General features: G+C 32.1%; 1 long non-coding RNA gene across 1 annotated transcript; it reads right to left on the bottom strand.

The window, feature by feature from the left end:
• Positions 1-2,958: 2,958 nt before the first annotated feature.
• Positions 2,959-4,423, bottom strand: LOC128289438 (uncharacterized). Its single transcript, XR_008279081.1, has 2 exons — positions 4,341-4,423; positions 2,959-3,166 (listed from the first exon to the last, which is right to left on the bottom strand). It is a non-coding gene; the product is annotated as an uncharacterized LOC128289438 (long non-coding RNA).
• Between the last annotated feature and the right edge of the window lie 12,828 nt (positions 4,424-17,251).

Genomic DNA, 17,251 nt, shown 5'->3' with positions numbered 1-17,251 from the left:
TAACATAATTTAAATTTAATTAAAAACATAACAAAATCAAATAGAAATAAGTAACAAGAAAGTTGTAACACCTCTCACCCGATTCGATGGTCGAGTTTGAGTTATGTAATGCTACATTGTCAAATAAGCAGTAATTATTCAATCACACATGCGATTAAACATCGATCACATTCAATATATGTTAAACACTCATTTTCATTTCTTAAATGAGTTTATGAAAGCTCTTTTGTCAACCTGAGCTTGAATTAGAATCAAATTGTAAGGTTTGGAAAATTCAGGGTTGACATCGCAACCTCACATCTCCCACATCTTGACGTTGTCGAAACAATAAGTCACGTCGTGACCTCAAGCATTCTGATGTCACAACGTTACTCATTGTTGGCACCACATTGTGACGTTGACAATCGTGGTCGTGATGTGAACCTTATTTTTGGTAAAAATGCACAATTTGGTACCTAATTCAAAGATTCTAACCAAACCTTTCAATACACATATTCATATATCATGTTCAGTTCTACCAAAACATGTTTGTTTAACCTAGAACAATGTCAATAAGACATCAAGTATATGACCATTCAAATGGCATCATATATATATATAGTCAAAACCAAAACATATTCAATCCATCTACCTATTTCCTTTCATATGTAATTCTTAGCATACCTATGTGACATATTCAAGTTTAAAATCATCAACTAAACAACTTCAACCATAGTTAAACCATACATCATTTGTCACATACCACTTTACATACAACTTAACACTTGCCACAAACATCAAAAGTACCTGATGAAAAAGAAAGATTTCCTTAACATCTTATCTCTATATACATGCCACAATCCCGAAACTAAAATAAACATTTTATTAACATTTCGGTGATAGTGTGAGCTTCGAAATGATCCGACTTGTTATGTTTCGCAAGGTAATAATCTACAAGGAAAGGAAAAAAAAACAAGGTAAGCATATAGGATGCTTAGTGTGTTCATATGTATTAAACATAGCTTACCTTATTTATGCCTAACATTTCTAAGTTGCTTTAGATTGACACAACATTTGGCTAGACATGACAATAAAAAGCACCAACATTGTAAGCATTTACTTAAAATCTATACAATATGATACCACAAGTACTTAACATACCAATTCATGTCACATCAGGTACAATCTCAAATTCACATTTCATCAAGGGATAATATAATTACATACATGTCAAAGGCATTACTCCAATCAATTTTTCATCCTCAATTCATTCAATAACTTTCCATTTGAATATCAAGTTCATTTCATTCCGTTTCAATTTCTCATTTTCATATAAACTGTTTCTCCCGATGAACCCTAATAAACAGACTCGGATACACTGGTATCTACACCACACCAATTGCTAGTCCGAGTTGAATATATACATGTCAGGTTACTCATTTGGGCTAAACCTTTATAACAACAGATTAGGTTACTCGTCCGAGCAAAACTTATGTCGCATTCACTTGAAGAATCTGTAACAAATGTTGGACCTCAATAACATTTGTAATAAATTTTGTACAAGCGTGCACAAGACCCTATTAGCATACCAATCATATCCTAACTTTTTCTAAGTTCACACGGGCATCTTTTACATGTACAAACACCACATTTCAATTCAGTCTAATTTTAACTTTTCATACCAATCCTCAATTAATTATTCCACAACCAAACATACATATACAACTTAAATAGATAACAACCCAAGTAAATAAATACCATATGAACTTACTTTATCACAACACCGAACAAGCTGATTCTTTAGGGACTAATCAACAAATTTAGTTTTTCCTCAACTAACTCCACTCGGATCCAGTTCTTGATCTAATCAATTATTTTATACAATCCATTAATACCAAACATTTTCATATTATGTCATGCCATAAACCTATATAATTTCATTTTTCTAGCACCCCTAAAATTTTATATTTTTATTCAATTTTATACTTTTAATTTTGAGCCTCGGTTTAAAAACTGATTTCGCATACATTCATTAAGGACCCTATACTCTTTATTTATACCGAAATTTAAAAAAAATCACATTTTATTCATTTTAGTTTTTATGTACAAAACTAATAATTAAATGTTACAATCTAGTCTTTTTCATAATCTAAGCTTAAAATCTATCAATTTCACACCAAATTCTTCAAGAAATCAACAATGACAATTTTCAAAAACTTTAACAATTTTATAAATTGGTACATGGGCTAGCTAAATCTGTAACACTCCTTACCTGAGACTATTGCCAGAATCGAGCACGAGGCATTACTAAACTTATTCTATCCCTTAAATAGGTTTAAATTGTTTATTTAAGCATTTCGGAATGTACTGCCATTCTGCGTCGTAGTCGCCTAAAAATTCATATCTTGAGTTCCGAAACTCGAAATTAAGATCCGTAAATTTTTCCTGAAACTAGACTCATATATCTATCTACTAATTTTTTTCATAGATTTTTGACTTGGCCAATTAGTACAGTTTATTAGTTAAAGTTTCCCCTGTTTCAAAACTCAACTGCACTAACCTCTTGTTACTACGAACCATGTTTCTTCCTGTACAAAATTCATATCACTAAGCCGTTTGTTTCTCTTAAAACTAGACTCAACAAGGATTATAACCATATAAAGTATACCTTCTAATTAGTTTTGTACAATTTATGGTGAATTTCCAAAGTTGAAACAGGGGTTCCAGAAATCGCTCTGACCCTGTTTCACTAAAACTCAGATATATCATGAAATATAATACCTTTACCTATTTTTCTTATTCCATAAGAAAATAGACATAATAAGATTTAATTTCATATATTATTCATCTTCAAACTATGTTTATGCAATTTTTAGTGATTTTTCAAAGTTACGTCATTGCTGTTACTTGAATCTGTTTTTAGGTTACTTTCACATTTTTCATAATTTTCATGTGATAATCACCATTCAATCATACATATTAATAAACATGCATATCATCGGCCATTTTTATTAGCTAATCACTAGCAAGTATTTACACATCATTCATTGTTCATATTATACCAAAAGTGGCTAAGTTTCTATACATGCCATACACAAAACAAAACGTCTAATTATACCGAGTTATTTCTTTGATAGTGTGATCGGCCTCCGACGTTTCCTTCGATCCCCGAGTGGCTAGATAAGTACTATAAGAAGAAGAAAATAAAGAGATTAAGCACTAGGCTTAGTAAGCTTACAAGCAAATAAATCACAACATTCAACATAATGGATAATTATGCATAATATCATCTAACATCATAAATTTCTTTACTTCTCAATTTCTATCTTCTTCTTTATTCTCTTACCTTCTTTCTTACCTGACCTTTCCTTTTTCATAAGTATAATCTACTTTTCCTTTGCTGTTAATTCACTGTAATTTAACTCGTATCCTGACCCGTTGAACCACTCGGAATACTAAGGATACTAGGGTCGTTCTGCTCTATCAATATCCTGCCAATGCCATGTCTTTGACATGGACTTACATGAATTATTCCTGTCTCCAATGCCATAAATAATATGGACTTACATGGCTCAATCCTGTCTCCAAAGCCATATTTCTAATATGGACTTACATGGCTCATTTCGTTCATCTGTCAACCTTAATATCCTAACATTCCTAGGGTTCAACCGGCTTTCTAACACTTTTCCTCTGTCACTTCACCTTAAATTGACTTTAAATATTTTCATAACATAAATATATAAATGCTGGAAATTGACAATAATAATGTAAAATAAAAGAATATTGCATTTATTTACTGTAAACTTATCTCGATACAAAATGTGACTAAACTTTACAATTTAGTCCTTTACTTTTTCTTTTCCCCGATCTACTCTTGAATTTCACTCTTCTTGATCTATAATAGCAAATTTAGCTTATTTAATATCAAAATTTATCAAAACAACCCTTTACTCAAACTTTGGAAAAATTACATTTTTGCCCCTAAACTTTCACATATTTGCACTTTTGCCCCAAGGCTCGTAAATTAAACTTCATCCTATTTTCTTATGTTTTATGACATGCTGATCATTTTTCCTTCTATGGTAACATAAAATTCACACACTAACATGTACTTATGACTATTAGGTATTTTTACCGATTAAGCCTTTTTACTCGTTTTCACTTAAAACCAAGTAGCACAAGTTGTCTAACATAATTTAAAACCTCATATTCCATCATAAAACATCAAAATACACAAATTTCACCTATGGGTATTTTTCCAAATTTGATTCCTAACTTAAATTATTGCTAGCATAAGCTTTATCGAACTCTTGGGACTTCAAAACGTAAAGATCATTAAAAGCGGGCTTGGAATCACTTACTATGAAGCTTGAAAGTTGAAGAAACCCCAGCTATGGAGAGAGGTAAGGTTCTGCTGGTAACTTGAAGAAGATGATACAATTTTATCATCTTTTTACCTTTTATTAATGTTAATAACCAAATGACCAAAATGCCCTCCTTACTAAACTTTCAAAATTCCTTCCATGTCCTAATTTTTCCATGAACTTAAAATTGGTCAAATTACCATTTAAGATCTCCTAATTAATATTCCAAAATAATTTCATACTAAAAACTTCTAGAATGCAAGTTTTGCAAATTATTCGATTTAGTCCCTAACCTCAATTTAAGCACTTTATGCATAGAATTTTATCACGAAATTTTCACACAATCATGTAATCATACCATGAACCTCAAAATAATAATAAAATATATATATATATTTTTTTTACCCTGAATTTGTGGTTTCGCAACCACTGTTCCGTTTAGGCCCTATTTCGGAATGTTACAAAATCAACCTCCCATAACCTAAAATATATAAAAATTACAAGAAAAGAACATGAATTCACTTTAAAATGTATGGCCAAATGCTTAAAACCTTTGGAAGCTTTCTTGTTTTTCTATTCTATGGTGGTGGACAGTTTAAAGGTAGGGGATGAAGAGAATTCTCGGTTTGTTTCCACTGAAAATGGGTTTTATACCATAATTTATGTTTGATTATTTTTAATTAATCTTACTTAACTAATCATGTTTTAATGCATAAGTCACCACCATCATCTAACACTTATTTAAAAATGGTTTAGTTACGATTTTGAACCTTTAATTAATTACTATTTAAGTCCCAAGCCTTTAGACAATTAAAACTCTATAGGGATTGGACTTTACAATTTAGTCCCTACACCTAAATTAACTATTTGATTGATAAATTTGATGGACCAAACATCAATATACTTTTATTGTAACACCCCCTACTCGTATTCATTGCCAGAATAGGGTACGAGGCATTACCGGAGTTTACTGAACATTTTCAGATAATTTTGAGTCATTTATTATTCATATTTTGAAATAATCATAACGTCTCTCTATTGGGCCCTCGAAGCCCAAAACATACATTAGAAACCAACTGGAATAAAATTGAGATCATAAAAAATTTCGCAAAATCTTAAATTATATTTTCATCTAAGTACTTACCATTTCAATGTTCCTTATAATTAAACATTTTACCATTCAATCAATAGCTTGGCATTTGTCTAAGCGTCAAACAACAACATTGTTAGTATACTTGCACATATTTCATATAAATTCAACATTGATATACCTATTTTCTCAACATATCACTCTTGAGTTTAATAATAGTCTCAACTTACATAATTTCCTTGTATCAACATATCAAAGATAATTATATATGTACATGTCACAAAATATATTATTCTCTTCTGTTTCTTCATAAGCATATATCATTCATTTCGTTATATCAATATTTCATGCACCACCATTTCCTTATATCTTGTATATATTTATTTGGTAATAGTTAAGTATTAAACTTAACATAAATTAAATTCTATGTACCTATACTTATTTCATTTATCTATCTTCTTAATTATTTCATACAACTATTTTGTACATATATTTCCATATGACCAATTCCGTAAACATTTCACACAACCATTTCATATAACCATGCCATCGATACATATTACACGAATATCGATTGTTCAATAGATATCTTGGCGTTTCTCTTCTTCGATCTTATTTATCTTCGACATGATGTCATAGTATCTTTCAACTATGGTTTTACTCGTTTTCTGTCATGTTGCCATGGTATCTTTCAACCATGGTGTTATTCATTTTCCCGTCATGTTGCCATGGTATCTTTCAACCATGGTCTTACTCATTTCATATCAGGTTGCCATGGTATTTTTCAACCATAGTCTTATTCATTTCATATCACGTTGCCATGGTATCTTTCAACCATGGTCTTACACATTTCATATCACCTTGCCATGGTATCTTTCAACCATGGTCTTACACATTTCATATCAGGTTTCCATGGTATCTTTCAACCATGGTCTTACACATTTCATATCAGGTTGCCATGGTATCTTTCAACCATGGTCTTACACATTCCATATCAGAGAGCACACTCCTGCGAACCTCATCCTTATGATGGGATTACCGGTCAGGCTAAATCCTGTAATATAAACTCATAGAGTATTGTCGGGATTACGGTCCGGGCTAAATCTCCTGCAACTACAATTACTCTAATGAGCTTGGATCCGAATTACGATCCAAAGCTAAATTGACCCTAATTGATTAGCTGTCCGGCTAAATCCATTTTCCACATATTCTTGGAGGGCTATATCAGGATAGGATCACTGTCGTGCTAGATCCTTTTACCATCAATTCCTTTTCGAGAGATCCATCAATTTTCCTTTCATTCAACCGGATTTCTTCCCATTTTATCAAATATATCAATGTTTCATCAATTTTCATATAATGAACATTCAAATCATATTCATATCAAAAACATGCATTTCAAGCATTTAAGAATATAATTCAAGTTACATGAACTTACTTGGCGAAATTGCAGAAATATCAAGATTAAGGGGCATTTTGGTAATTTACCATTTTCTCAATTTTCACCAGATCTTAAATTGAAAATTTCATTCAATTTATTAATTTAGATAATAAAAAAATTCATTCCTTCAATTTGGTCATTTTTTACATTTTTACAAAATTACCTCCTGAAGTTTTACTTTTATTCAATTCAGTCCTTAAGCCTAAAACATGCAAATTAGCCATGCTACCTGGATATTCATATATATTTTCCTCCTCCTCCTCTCCATTCCACATCCTTAATGTATATAACACACTTGTAAGTAACATTATCTATAATCTTTATTATTTACTTTTATGAATATTCAAGCTGTCCATCTGTGTCATAGTCACTAAATTATTTATATCTGGAGCTATATAACTCTAAATTAAGATCCGATAATTTTACCTAAAACTAAACTCATATATATTCTTACCATAAAATTTAAAAAAATTTTGGTTTAGCCAATAAATACATTTTATTCTTTAAAATTACCCCTGTTTTGCTGTCTAACAGTTCCGACTCTTCTTCACTAAAAATTAATTATATCCTTGTAAAAGATTCAAATGATGTTTTTGTTTATTTATATGGAAAATAGGCTCATTAAGGATTCTAAACATATAAATTTAAGCCCTTAATTATTTTTATCCAATTTTTTATGATTTTCCAAAGTCAAAATAGGGGAACCCGAAATCATTCTGACCTTGTCTCATAAAATTTATTATATCTCATGATTCACAATTCTATTGCTTACATCGTTTCTTTTATAAGAAACTAGACTTAATAAGCTTTAATTACATATTTTATCCATCCTATAATTCGATTTATAAAATTTTTGGTGATTTTTCAAAGTTACACTACTGCTGCTGTCCAAAACAGTTTTAGTGAAAAATGTTGATTTCCATTTTGCCTCAAATTTCACAGTTTATACAATTCAGTCCTTGCTCAATTAACCCCTCAATTGAGCTAATTTTTCTCAATTAATACTTTATTCTATCATTTTAAACTTCTTCATAACCCCTAAAAATCAGAACTTTAGCATTAGACATTAATTCCAAACTCTTTCTTAATTAGGTCCTAAAATGAATTTCTATCAATTTTACTTGATAAAATCATCATATACCAAAAGTAAAGCTTCAATTCTATGATTATTCATCATATTATTTCAGCACTCATCCATAAAAACTTTAAAAATTAACCATGGAATCAAAAACTAATGAAATAGTAAGTTGGACCCAATTGTAAAATTCCAAAAACATAGAAATTTCAAGGAGAAAGCAAGAATTAAACTTACATGAAGCTATAGAATGAAAACCAGCTTGAACCCCCTTCCATGGCTGTTTTTCAGCTGATGAATATGAAGAGAAATGAAGAGAATTCTAGATATTCCAATTTAGTCCCATTTTTATTTAGCTAATTTTGACAATTTTCCAATTTTGCCCTTATTTCACCCATTTCCTGATTTTTCTCAGCTATTGCCGCCCAAAATATCTCATTTGGTCTTATTTTCACTTTAGGTCCTTCATCATTTTACAATTGAGCTATTTAATCCTTTTAGCAACTTTTACACATTTTTCAATTTAATCCTTTTTATTTAATTGACCACCTAAACGTCAAAATTTTCTAACAAAATTTTAATACTACCTTATTGACATTCCGTAAATATTTATAAAAATATTTATGGCTCAGTTTATAACATCGAGATCTCGATACCTCTTTTTCTCAATTTCTTGACCAAATAAATCTTTATAAAACACAATTTATTATTCCAAAAATCTTTTAAAAACTACATTTGGCTCGTAAATATTAAATAATATAATCTACGAGTTCATTTGTCAGATTTGATGGTCTCGAACCACTATTTTCGACATCGTTGAAATTCAGGCTATTACATTTATAGCAACTCCGTAAACCTTCATATTAAATATTTACGGACTAAGTTTACGGAAATGAGTTAACCAACCAACCATTTCAACATTACCATTAAGGATACATATATACCAATAATTCATTTACCATTTCAAATGATTCTCATCAATGCTTTGCTCACCTATTCGATATAATTTTTGATGCACCTCAAGGTATTTGTATCTAGTTTAACATATCATGTCATGTAACATTTCAACATTTTTATCACATTGCAATTACACATGTATATAATAAGTAATATTACATTTTTAATCCCTATTAGCCAAATCAGATACAATAATGGATATACAGATCAATCCACCATCATAGCAAATATGCATTGAAATGCTAATCGGGCATAAATGCATTGATCCCATCATCCACACTAGAATATGCTCGTACCCCAAGAGTATTTGAGAGGGTGATATGCTCTCGACCCCAGGGTATTAGAAAACTATCACAGTATGTACGTGCATAGCGTTGGATCTCCCACTTATCAATACGGACCCTATGTCATGCCAACTATTCCCGTGACTCTATCCAACAATGTTAATAAGGAAAATATCATCATTATTAAACGTATAATATCATCAAACATGTATATGTATATTCATTCAACCAATATATCACAAACCACTCAATCAACTATATACATACCTGTCGAGCACATTCTTATTGATAGTTAACCATTCCCAAACATGTACCGGATCAAATAGTTTTATATAATTATTTAATGAACTAAAATTATGAGAGCACAAACTATATTATCTATTCGTCGACAACTTTGGATTTCCCTTAATCCCGGGATGGTCCTGCATCATCTTTAACTACGAAATTAAATCAAAATATGAAATATTCCATATCCATACAATTCAAACACAAATCAATACCTTAATATTAAATTGACTTTAATTTGAGATTATAATATTGTGATTGAAAAATATTTTTATGAAATTATTTAAATATGATTTTGGATATATTAGTTAAGTACACTATTATTGATAATTTAATGGTACCTAAATTGATATGAAATATTTATTTATTTATTTTTATTGAAGAGCAATACTGAAAATAAGATAAATATCTTATATTTTCAATTCAAATTTTAAGTAATGTTATATTTTTTTAATTTCACTTAAAAATAAAAAGAAAAAGAAAATTGAAATTTATTTTATGAAATTTTATATATAAGATGTTTAAAATAAATTAATTAAAAAAATCTAATTAGAAATAACAATCAATCTAATACGTCGGTTTAAGCGAATAAATATATTTATAATATATATAGTAAAATAAAAGACCAGTTTACCAATAAAGGTCCATTTCCAACTTTGTTTACGGAAATGGGCTAATTTTTTCATTATTTACCGGAAAGGGCTGAAAACTACAAAATGAGTCCACGTAGGAGCGTTTTTGGGAGAAATTTCAGCAAATCGCATCCCTGATGGAACGATCTTGCCATGTCAGCACAAAACGGACTGACATGGATGCACTTTTCTGACGCCGCAAAATCGTTTCCTTAAGGACGCGATTTAGCTCGTGTTTTTCTAGTGTTAAGGCTATTTGCATGTTTAGTCCCTAAGATTTGTGGGTTTAGGGTTTTAGTGTTATAGTGCTAGGGTTTTGTTAAAATAATTGAGGGTTTAAGAATTTTTTAAAAAAAATCAGGGTTTAAGGTTTTTTCAAAATATTAATTAAATTAGGGCTTAGAGTTTTTAAAAAAATAATTAAATTAGGGTTTAGTTTTTTTTTAAATAGTTTTGTGTTTAGGTTAAGGGTTTATAAAAAAATTATATTGAGAATAAGGATTTTGTTTTTTTCTATAGTAGTTTCAGAAAAATTAATTTTGAAAAGACGGTTCTAAAAAGATAATGTAAAAAATGCTTAAAGTAGGATGCATTGTCAGCAAAATTATTGAAAAAAGCTCCCACGTGGACGCTCTTTTTCTACAGTAGTTCCTGAAAAAATAATTTTGAGAAGACGATTCTGAAAAAATAGTTTAAAAAATGCTTCAAGCAGGATGCGCTGTCAGCAAAATTACTGAAAAAAGCTCCCACATGGACGCTCTTTTTCTATAGTAGTTCATAAAAAAATAATTTTAAGAAGACGATTCTGAAAAAAAAGTGTAAAAAATACTTTAAGCAGGATGCATTGTCAGCAAAATTACTAAAAAAAGCTCCCATGTGGACGCTCTTTTTCAACAGTAGTTCCTGTTTGGCTTTAGGCTATAAATAAGCCAAATTATATTCTCAGGTTGCATAAGTTACAGCAAGAAAAATAGAGAGGCTAAGCAAAATAAAAATTGAAGATGAGTGAACATATTAGAGCTGTTATTTACTATGATGATGAGGTCCATGACACCGAGAACGACGTTGTTCTTTTATCAAAGAACACAACGCGATTGGTTTTTAACCAGAACATAGATTTGACAGACCTTCGTAAAAGAATTAGGCGCAAAATCTTCAAAACAACGCTAATGAGATTTTTGTCTATTAAATATCAATTTTATGCTTCGGTTGATCCCGTGACATATGACTCATTTGATATCAAAGGTGGTCATAGCTTGGAGGCGATGGTGCAAACTCATATCACTAGTGGATCACCATATATTGAGTTATATATACAATTTTCATCGCCAAATGAAGCATTTGCGACTTCAACATCTATTGTTGTTCGAGAGAAATACACGACCTCTACCGACACTCTGTTAGTGGGAGGTAGAGCACAGAAGTGCCCATGTTTGGTGGCAGTATAGAATACACAACTCTTGCATGATACTAGGTTAGTAGATGGGACATGCACATCGGTGAGTCGATATTCGATGCAGGAAATACGTATTAGGGAATGACATCAACTTCTAGTGGTTAGAATCCACATCTGATTGGGGACATTACGAAATGTCTACAATAAGGGATAATGTACTCCCCACGAAGTCTACTAGCGAGGGGACCTCATACGTTACAGATGATGGTGGGTTGGATGATTAGTCCGATGTAGATCCACCTCGAGAACCAGGCTCTGATGGTACAGAAGTTGTACTATTTTCTAAATCGAAGCATATTCCAACCGAACCTGAAGACGTTGAAGAGGGTTCAGATGAAGAAGAAGAAGATCCGCGATTTAGTGCGTACTCGCCTTCAGCCACATACATAATATTGATATATTGGTAGATGATGTGTTGAAGTTTCCAGATCTACCACGTAAAAGGTGTGACTGTACGAGTTTGTTATTAGATTCGGGTAAATTGAAAGTTGGTAAAGAGTTTTCCAGTAATGATAGTTTTCTTGGTGCATGAAACAACATAGCATTATGAATTAGGTTAACTACAATGTGGTTATATCCAAATCTAAGAAGTTTGATGCTAAGTGTGCAGTGCAAGATAGTACATGTTCATGGAAAATCACGGCTTTGGTTAGGAAAAAGACAGACTTGTGGGAGATAAAAAAGTACAAAGGTTCACATACCTGTGTTGCTAGTACAATATCACTGGGTGTTTAGGGTTTTTAAATGATACTGTTATTAATTAATGTTGTATTATTTAACATACTTCGTTAACAAGTGTTTCACAAAATTATCCCAAGATGGATTCAGATATGATAGATAGCTTAATACTACCGATGGTGAAGATAGATTTTAAGACTTTTGTATCGATCTTAATTGCCAATGTTCGTAGCCAATTGAGGTACACGCCCTTTTACCGCAAGGCTTGGGTAGCTAAGCAGAAGGCGTTGGAAAAGATGCATAGTGGGTGGGACGCTTCATATAATGAGGTGTGGCAGTGGTGTTAGGTGCTAGAGAGGTACTTCCCAGGTTGCATAACAGACCTTGAAATGGGCCCTGCATACTACAACTACCAATTGTTCCGTGGATGCCAAGTGCTCAAGTGATTATTCTAGAGCTTTAAGCAATGTCGGGACGCATTTGTGTATTGCAAGTCATTGGTACAAATTGACGGCACATTTATGTATAGTAGATATACCTATAGGCTATTGCTAGCTGTAGCACAGAATAGCGGTGGAAGAATACTTCCAATTGTGTTTGCAATAACACCGGGGGAGTTAGATGATAATTGGGATTTCTTTTTTTCTAAGTTAAGGAGGCATGTCTGCCCCAACTTGATATCTGCATTATATCGGATCAAGGCATTGGAATACTAGCCGCAATTGAGCGACAGGAAAGCCTATGAGATCGCACACATCATTGGTATTGTCTAAGACATATTGCGTCCAACTACTACGAGTAATATCAGCCTACCATTGAATGACTGCAAGTGACCAACATGGGTATTTAATCTCTATTAATATAATTTCGTTTGTAATATTCAATTTATTCTGAATGGAAGAGTGGTATGTAATTTTCACTATCGACTTATATTGGCATGGTACGAGATCAATAAGGACTATTTTCATGAGATGTTGGTGATTTTGCATTCAGTTAACGAACAAGGTGCAGACTACCTCTGTAACATATCTTTCGATCAGTGGACACAAGCATACGACGGCGGCCTACGATATGGTTATATGATATCAAACTTGGTTGAATGCATAGATTTTTTCTAAGAGGAATACTTTATTCGCCGATAACTTCGGTTGTGTGAGAAACATATTTTCGTTTGGCGATACTATTTCCAAAGCGAGCAGCGAGTTATAAAGGCCAAATGTAGAGAAGCCATGTATGATGCCAGAATGTATTGCAAGAAATTAACAAGGCGAAGGCGTGGGCCAACATCATGCACACAGTGTGTCATGATCGTGACAATCTATGGTTTCGTGTGATGGAGTTCGATAGACCTAACCAAGGTATTATCGGTAGGCAACATTGTGTATACCTGAGAAATAAGACTTGCGATTGTAAGACGTTTGACGCATTTTGTTATCTATGCACTCATGCAATTGCAGATTGTCAAAATTTTCGCTTGGATCCAATGAGATATGTTGACGAAGTGTACAAAATATAATACATGTACAATGTGTAGAGACACGTATTCCCACTGGTCCCAGATGAACATAAGTGGTCTTCTGTATCGCTTGCTTCGTTTAAGTTGTTATCGATAGAGAATTGCATCTCAAACTAAAAGGTCAACCTTGCTCGAGTAGAATACGTAATAATATGGATATCCAGGAAAGAACAAACCAATAGAACTTGTACGGATGGTGTAGGAACCCAGGTCATACAATTCGAACATGTCTAAATCTAAATAGTTGATAATTGTTGTAATGAAATTATGTTGTATTATTTCTATTGCCTTATTCAAAAGTACTTCTATTTTATTAAAAATATAAAATAATTTCTATTAAAGTATTCAAAACAACTTTTATTTTATTAAATGAAACAATATAAAAATAATTTATACAAATATATTAAAAAAATAATATGTGTACCGGTCGAAATTAATGCCACATCAGGGTGGTCGACGGTTACGCGTTGGATTCCTCATTGGTTCAGCTTCCAGCAGGGGTTGTAGCTGTTCTGGTTGTGGGTGTTGAGAGGATGACTAACTTTGATAGAATAAAAAATACAGAGATATTTGCATCACCCACGACAAAGGTGTTTGAATCACATAAGACAATGGGGATTGGTAATGAGATGAGCTTCCCGGCGGTGCCTCGTGTGATCCCTCTTGCGATAATGACCTATTTATCATCGATTAAATCGGAGACATCGGGAAAGGAGATGCACCGGTCCATGCATTCCAACCTAACATAGGATTGGAAAAAGGAAACATATAAGGGTTATGATACATATAAGGGTTAGGATACATATAAGGGCTAGGATACGCGCTTGACATAAACTGAATGGGCTGTGGTGTGGGTGTTATCGCTTGAGGTATTGGGACCGATGATTGTGTGGATGCTGTTGATGGGCCCCTACCGTCATCCATTCTTCTTGGATTTAAAGGGCCCCGTCATTCCTTTTCGACACGAATTTAGCGATGCATCTACTCTTCGGGTAGTAAATATGGCTTGCCATGGATCCTAAACCATGGCATGCAATCTGACGCACACGCTAACTCTGAAACGATGATCGGTTCACGAGTAGGTATATGATCATATTGATTTTTCTAAATTTTGATAAATTCCAAGAAGAATGTCAGCCAATTCGTATTCGATTGTCGTAAGTTGATTTTGTATTCATCATTGAGTACTTCAGGTGCCATGGGAATCGGTTGTTGAAATTCAAATCACCACAACACTCTATCCGTTTGGTGCATCTCGACAGTAGCATAGTTGACCAATGGGACCTTAACATTCCAAATGTTTAGATTTTGAAAGAATTCATCCGAAATTACTGCCCGAATTGTCGGATCCTCATATGGTGTCCATTGAAACTATATGAATGTGATAAAAAATATTAGTTATATACATAATACTAAGTACTAAATTTGAAACGACTATGTTATGTATATATATTTTATTTAATACTTACATAAGCTTCCAACTGTAGGCTTAATAGAAGCTGTATATCTTCAAGAGTGGTAGGTATTTCAACATAACTCGCCGAATAGTTCTACCTAATTAAATAATTTTTTAGCATAAAATTATATTTTAAATCTATGTAATAATTGTAAAATCTAATATAAATTTTACCTCGTTATGAGTGAGAATATATATGGTGGTTCACTCGAAGATGTAAAAATGGAAAGCAAAATCTAGCCCATGATTGTAGTAGTGATAGGAAACATTCAATTTTGGCTTTATTTGTGGTGCCGCCCCGCACATCTCCCGGTACAATGTTGCTAATACGGCAGACTCTCAACTAAGTTCGCCAGCTATTCTAAAATCAACGAGTTTCAGCAGTCACCTCAGATTACGAGGTTTCATGACAAGTCCAGCATCAGATAACCTCCAATCATCTCAAAGATGTATGCTTGAGCATATCGTATTCTTTCTACTTCAATCTAATCATTCCCTAGCTCCGGGAATATGTCTTGTAACCAGCTCATCTCGATCCGACCTTCGTATATATTATCTAGAATCGCACCCAAAAGATCGTAGCATATGGCTCTCCAATCAGCAGATTGAACGAACTCGGTAAGTACGGACCTATCCATAGACAATCCCAATTGTAATTGCACGTTCTCCAAAGTGATGGTACACTCACCGCATGAAAGATGAAATGTGTGCATCTCGAGTCTCTACCTCTCTATTAACGTGCTGATGAGTTTCGAGTCCAACTTGCACCCCCAGCCTATATTGGCCACGTGCCAAAAACTCATTTCCCTCAAGTAATTTTCTATCAATGGTGATAGAGGACTAGACATATTACAAATATATCATTGTAACACCCGATTTACAAACTGTTATCAAAAATTAAAAATTAAAAATTAAGTAAAATTACATAAATTAAAAAATAATAAATAATATTCGAAAATTAAAATTAACCCTTACCATTTTCATTTATTTGACGGAGATATGTTTATAATCGAGACGAATTATTTCTCCGGCCATTGCTAACACGATCAAATATTTTTGAAATTATAAAAAAAAATAATACTAATTAAAAAATAAAGAAAATAATTTAATTAAAAAGAGCTTTGAAAGATTAAGGGAGAAATTTGAGAGATTTTTTAAGAAATTTAGAAGAAATGTTGTGTGAAAAAAAATAGGAGAGAGGTTTTTATATATATTTTTTGACGTTGGACCTCTCAATGGTCAAATTTTTAAATGACCGTTGGGAAAAAAACACGGGCTAAATCGCGTCCCTGAGGGAGCGATTTTGCCACATCAGCAAAATGCGTCCACGTAAGCATGTTTTGTGCTGACATGGCAAAATAGCTCCCTTAGGGACGTGATTTGTTGAAATTTTCACTAAAAACACATCTACGTGGACGAGTTTTGTAGTTTTCGACCCTTTCCGGTAAATAATGGAAAAATTGGCCCATTTCTATAAGTAAAATTAGAAATGGGCCTTTATTGATAAAATAGTCAAAATGTAAACCTAAAATGTGAAAAATATAGGTTTAGCGTAAGCATTACTTCTTTTAATAAGGTTTTCACATGGTGTAAGCATATATTCGCATGTTTGTGTTGTCTACCATAAAAAATTATAAAGTATTAATAAATAAATAAAATAATTATAAGTACGTGCTAATACTCAATTGTTGGGGTTTCAATTTTTTTATAATTTAATTAATTAATTAATTATAATAATTAATTTAAAATTATTTTTAAATGGTAATTATTTTTAAATTTCCAAACTTTAATTTATTATGATTATTTATGATATATTAATCTTAATTGAATAGTGAACTAGCATATGGATTAAATATTTTAAATAATATACTTTGAAAGTGATTTGTGTTAGAGTTATGTGACCCGGATTTTTATTAAAAAATAATTCACGTAAATTTGTGTATTTTATTTTATTTCTTTTATTGTTTTGTGATCGTTCTATATTATTATTATCAATGTTCAATTTTAACAAATTGTATGCGAATCTTGAATTAATTAT

The sequence above is a fragment of the Gossypium arboreum genome, chromosome 2 (genome assembly GCF_025698485.1).
Source record: "Gossypium arboreum isolate Shixiya-1 chromosome 2, ASM2569848v2, whole genome shotgun sequence".
Classification (NCBI taxonomy): Eukaryota; Viridiplantae; Streptophyta; class Magnoliopsida; order Malvales; family Malvaceae; genus Gossypium; species Gossypium arboreum.
This window is presented reverse-complemented; position numbering and strand designations above follow the sequence as displayed.